The 6,583-nt window shown below is 32.9% G+C and overlaps 1 non-coding gene across 1 annotated transcript; it reads right to left on the bottom strand.

Annotated features, from left to right (window-relative positions):
* Nucleotides 1–5,879: 5,879 nt before the first annotated feature.
* LOC150049810 (U6 spliceosomal RNA) lies at nt 5,880–5,986 on the bottom strand. The gene has a single exon (XR_016538909.1). It is a non-coding gene; the product is annotated as a U6 spliceosomal RNA (small nuclear RNA).
* Between the last annotated feature and the right edge of the window lie 597 nt (nt 5,987–6,583).

Here is a 6,583-nt window from a genome sequence, read left to right as displayed (position 1 = left end):
AAGAATCTTTTAAAAGGTTCAAAGCTAAAGTAAGCTGAGCAGGTCTGTAGTCTATAGTTTTTTTTTTCTAAGAGTTAATCACAAAAAATAGTATGAAAGCCTAAAAATGGATGTAGGATTGAATAATATTTTATATATATTAACCATTGTGCTTTTAATTCTATTTTTCTATTCCCTGTAACCTTCCAGTCCTTTGGCTATTTCATAAATTCCATGACTTAATGAAAAAGAATCTGAGAAAGAGAGAGAGAGAAAGAGAGAGAGGCAGGCAGAGACGGAGACAGAGAGGCAAATACCGTTTCCCTTTGTTTCTAGTACCTTGGAAGCACAAGAGAGTAAATAATTAGAAATAGAAGAACATCCTGGCTATCTTGATCCTACTCTCAGTGAAGAATCTACCAAAAGAAGGAAAAAGACACCTGTAGAGATTTGGGGGTACAGGACTAGAGAAACTGATCAAGTGATTAAATGATTGGATGGCGTAAGCATCCAGGAGCTGATATATCTGCAGCTGAACTACCATAATTTTTCAACCCTGCCATAAAGGCTCCTAGAAGTCAAGAAATCACTGCAAACATATTTTCACTGAAGGAAGGCTGGAGCATTTCTTATTCAAGGCAAGTATTTATTCACTGAAAATCACTGATCTGAAATACTCCAGAATGGAGAAATTCCTGAGTGCTTCCACGATGCTGTAAGTGCAAAATCCCATGCCTGATCTCATGTGATAAGTCATAGTCTAAACTCAGGAGTACTGAAAATATTGTATAAAATTACCCTTGGCTTGTGTGTCTTGGAAGTATATAAAACAAAATGACTTGTGTTTAGATGTGAATTCTGTTCTTTATGAAACCCAAATCTGAAGAACATCTGAGATCTGAAACATTCGTGGCCTCAAATTTTTGAATAACATCTCCTCAATGTGTATCAAGATGACAAGTAAAAAATAATTGCCATTGGCTTGAAAGGAGGACTTTTCACTAATATTGGAAAGCTTGTTATTCAATAACAATGACAAGGATTCCCATTGATAGCCTGAGACTTGGCCCTCAGTTATAGCGGATATAAATAACTCTCATTTCTGTAGATCTCAAATATACTTGGTCTCTGTCCACTCAGACATACAGTAAGTAATGAGGCAGAGGAGAAAATTTCTGGGTCAGTACCTGTTTAGACTGAATAGAAACTTCTCAAAGTCACTTTAGGCCAGGCAGGTCAAACAAAAACTCCTTACCTCATCATGTTTTGCCAAAATCCTTGCCTCTTAGCAAACTCAGTCTGATATTTGGCCAGAATAAAAGTACTCCTGAAATATATGAATATATATATATATTTTCTTAAGTATCATATGCCTTTTATTAACTTTTCCTTCTAATCATATACAACTTTTAAGATCTCAGAATATGGAGATAAACTATCTGGATGATTTCTGGGTGGGACTTCTCTAGAGTACTCAGTGATATGAACCAAGATAAAGAAACACTATTATCTGCAAAAAATAGTCTAAGAACCATTTTTGTGTTTGCTGCCATTGGCTACCTCTTTTAATGATGTACACTGGCCAAGTTTTCTATTCAAACAACAGTTCACTCTCTAGTGGAGAATACAGGGTTGACCTTCTAATATTATTTTGAAAAATGTGTACTGTCAGGCAGCAAAAGAGAAGAGTGTATTATTAATCTCATCTGAATTGGACTACTATTCTTGCCTCTAAAACTCAAATGTTTTGCATCTATATTAAACCTTGAAATAATCTCACTGAGCATGTGTATCTGAGATCATTTCCATTTTATTAGAGCGACTGAAGTCTCTGGGGCATTTGGAACGCCTAAACTTTCATCTGGCTTCCTCATAAAAGGCATTTTTATTAATGTGTTCACTTTTTCTACACGATCAGTTTTCATTGTTACATTTTCTTTCATGTCACAGGTATCTTTCCCAGAATAGCAAATGAAAAGCTGAGAAAATACAATTGTATATTTCACCTGCATACTTTTGGAAATTCTGTTTTTCCTTGCATTCAAATATTTTGCTTTGCAGATCTACATTTATTCATAAATTGTGGATAAAGTTATTTGCTCACCATAAGTAATGTGTAAGGTCTGGGCAATTTTTTTATGCAGTATCTAGAAGCTAGGTGGAAAATAATGTTATGAAATTTATTTAAGGAGTACTCAAACCATTCTTCTCCCCATTTATCACAATGAGATCCACAATGGTTGTACACCTTCGTCTCTTAGTTCACATGTCAATTTGATACAAACTTGAAGGTATATCCTAAAAAGACAACTATGCCTCTAACGAATCATTTATTAAGACAGTTGTGAAAGAAGCTTTATATCCCATGAGTAGATAATGATCTCTACTTTTGGTCTGAGCATCCAATAAATTCACAGTGGGAGGCTATCTGTCTATCTACCTTATTATATATCTGTCTATATATCTTATAGCTATCTATGGATATATCTCTAAATCTTTATCTATAACATCTCTATATAACATAGATATCTATAACCTAGACCTAGAGATCTATCTAAAGATGAATATAATAGATACAGAATATATTCTATAAACATATTTATACAGTTATAAACATGTTTACAGCTCTATAACTATTAACAGATATAGATCTCTATCTCTAAATTATAGAGATATATTTTTTATAATTACTGAATGCAATTTATTGAAAAGTGTCCATTTAAACACAGCATGTATCACACAGAATACCTAGGAACAGTAGGGCCCACAGGGATGAACACCATCTCAAGTTCATTAAATTTTCAGGAAAGATAGATATTTTTAACATATTCAGTTCGGAGAGGATTCAAATCTCTTAATTTGTTATTGGTTAACTATAATAAATACTGGAAAACTTTCTGAGCTTCAGCCTCATGAATTTGCTATAAATTTCTCATGAGTTTATTTTAACATGAAGAGGATTTTAATAATAATAATAGCTATTTGCATCCTGGGCAAAGAAAAATAGGACATGCAATCTCAGATATCTTCAAAGAGAGCATGTGAGAAACAAATTGTTTTTTCCTCTTTATAGATGAGTAAGTTAAATAGTGGCAGATTAAATTTAATGAATGTCTAATCTATGCAATTTGTAAGTTGGTAAATTTCTGAGAGTTAAATGAAATGAAAATGTGGATTCTAATAACAAAGGAAAAAGAAGTTGCAACTCCTGATAGCTTTGGACAGAATTCCTTATATTTTTCAATTGAGTAAGCAGATTTAAAAAAATCACTTAGTTACAAAATAAAAGTAGAAAATGATTCATTTGATTTTGGTAGCCTTTCTTGTATATACACATTTATATGAATTGGGGATGGAAAGCAAAAAAACAAAATGGTGAGACAAAGGACAAAAATGAACCATACTCACCAAACAATATGTCAGAATTGAATTTTACAACTTTGGGGCAGGGGAAGTGGGATAAATTGAGGGAGAGGATAGCATTATTCAACAATAAATGTATTCATTCCCTTATGTATATAGCTATAACCCCTCTGTACAACAGCTTGACAATAAAATTAAATTAAAATAAAGGAAATCAGTTAATTTGCAGAAACAAAACCTAACAAAATAATAAAACACGAATTAATATCAACAGCAAAAATAATTTTCATGTGGGTTTCAAATGATAAACATGCCTTTTATTTTGCCAATCATGGGGCTTGAACTCAGGGACTGGGCACTGTCCTTGGACACTTTTTGCTCAAGGCTAACACTCTACCAGTTGAGCCAAAGCTTCGCTTCTGGCTTTTTCTGAGTATGTGGTACCAAGGGATCGAATTCAGGGCTTTGTGCATGCTAGGCAAGCACTCTAACACTAGGCTACACTCCCAACCTCTAAACATGCTTGTTGAAACCTATGATGTGGTTAAAGTAAATAAAAAAATTGTTTCTAGTCACACTTGATGAGAATGTAAATTGAAGTAAATTTGGAATGCCTTTTAGTAATGTATATTAAAATCTATAACATCATACCCTCTGATCTGGAAATCCTCCAATGTAACCTTGCCCTGCTGGTATTTATATAGTTTTCTTCTGTTCCTTCCTATTTGTAATAGAAAGTATAGAAGCACTACAAAGGACTCCTGATAGGCAACTGGTTAAATGAATTATCAATTAGGTATACAGTAGGATTCTTGTAGTTATTAAAAACAAAATATATGTGTGGCATAAAGATGTAGTTTGAAGTGGGGAAAAGTTTCAAACAATGTATCTGACTTTTTATCTTTAATAACATGCATACATATATTTGATTGGTTTTCTATCTACATAATTGGCAAATGGAGTTTCCAGCCATTTCATATCCTCAAACTATTACCAGAACTCATTGCTTGCATATATATAGTTAGGCCTGTAATAATTGGGTCAGTACTGAACATCCACAGGCGTTTCTTTCTCATTATTCCATTAATATAGACTATAATACATGCACATGTATAGCGTTTGAATTGTCTTTAAGCAGTTATACAAGGAAGTTATCATTTAACAAAGAAATCCATGAATACAGTACATTGTGATAAGTGTTGACCCTTTCAATATTCTCACCTACCTCTTCCCCAACTCACTCCTTCCTTCAATTTTCTTAATTCTTAACTGCATTCTACCTCTTTTATCTCAGTATATATAAATACATGTATATATGGAAATATCCATATATACATGCATCTATGTATATAAACATAGATAATTCATGATGTGTTACACATTACAGGAAACCTAGTGTTGGTTTAAAGCATATGGGAGGATTGTGTAAAGCTATATGGAAATATCAGGCCTTTTGTAGGAGAAACTTGAATATCTTCAGATGTGGGTGTCTATTTTGGTTCTGAAACCTATCTCCCACAAACATTGCGGGGGACTGAGTATAAACATCTGTTCTGAATATAAGTCAATTTCTAAAAGATCTTCACCAATTTGATAGAGATTATTTAGAGAAAGGAGTGAAAAAAGTATGTGATGTTGAGTTTTTTAGATTTGCATCTATATATTTTCAATAGATTGTTTTAGCTATGGTATACGGTTTGTGATATGATTTGATGTAATGACAAGGTAATATTTTGATTATAAATGAATTTCATGCATAGATTAAAAAGAAAGCTTACATCTATATCCTGGGGTTGGTTGAAATCCTATGTGAAACATACACACACACACACACACACTCACACACACACACACATAACATATATAAGGTGCATTAGCTCTACTTACTTTCAACTGCCTTACTAATATTTTGACTCACTCCTTTCATAAAAAAAAATTCATTTAGAACTACAAGTCCTGACTTCTTTTTTTTGGATTCGTTGTTGTTTTATTTAGAAAGTGCTAGTTCTACTTATATATAAGACAGATTAGTATAGGGAGAGAGCATTAGGCAGAATCAGGAGGTCTGTCTGCTCCAGTCTTATCTCTCCTTGGAATAGTTCTAGAGGTGACTGAGTCATTTGGGTTGTGTGATCTTAGCTTGTCTAGGTATATATTGAGGAAATTAAGTGTTTTAATTTTATTCATCATATTTATCTTGATTTTTTCTATGAAGTTACATGGACATTCCTTATGAACATATAGTACCCATTGGCAGAATAATTATCATTTGTTCTTTATGATCCAAAACTTATCCAGCTGGTAGGAACCATAATTATATAAATCAAATACTCTGTATTTTTCCTTCTAATGTAATTTTATTGTAATCTAGTTATATATTCAAGAGATTTTTATTTCAGATACAAATGAGAATATTGGAAACATTATTTACATATATGGTGGATAAAAATTTATCATGACAATTAGGATATATAGTTTTACAAGAGTGAAAAAGTACTAAAGAAAATGTTATACAGAATTATATTTTATCATATTTGAAAAGTATGGAACACTTCACGAATTTGTGTATCATCCTTGAGCAGGGGCCATACTAATCTTCTCTGTATCGTTCCAATTTTAGTATACGTGCTGCCGAAGCGAGCACAAGAACTGACTTCTATATTCTAATTGAACATACACTTTATTTGCCACAGATTTTATTGCTTAGTCAACCAAATCTGAAATTAACATAAGATGAATAAATATGAGTGCCACCATAGCACTTAGAGTGAAATAAATTAATAATTTGGTTAAGACTTTCCCTGCCATTAACAACAGTAACCTTCTGTATGATATGTTAGTTTCATAGATCATAGCAAAGTGATAGAAATTAAGATACAATAACTAGTAAATTCATACATGTTGGAGTATTCAGATCTTTCTGACTCTAAAACCTGAGTTATTTCAATGGTGATATCTAGCTGATTTCTGTAGCTTTTTACTTCCTTCTCCTCTTATCCTCTTCTACTTCACTTTTTCGGGCAAGAATGCATCAATCACCTTTCTTCTATTAGGAGAGTGTCTCAGATCTAGTAGATCTGAGCTCTACTACTAGATCTAGCTCTACTACAAGCACATATTTACCAGAGGAAATAAAACTATCCCTCTTTGCAGATGACATGATTCTGTATTTAAAGAATCCTATAGACTCTACTCCCAAGCTCCTTGAGCTGATTCAAAGCTTTGGAAGAGTAGCAGGCTA

This window comes from Megascapheus bottae, chromosome 19 (assembly GCF_031878675.1).
Source record: "Megascapheus bottae isolate mThoBot1 chromosome 19, mThoBot2.hap1, whole genome shotgun sequence".
Taxonomy (NCBI): domain Eukaryota; kingdom Metazoa; phylum Chordata; class Mammalia; order Rodentia; family Geomyidae; genus Megascapheus; species Megascapheus bottae.
Note: the sequence above shows the minus strand (reverse complement) of the source record. Positions and strands in the feature narration are given on the sequence as shown.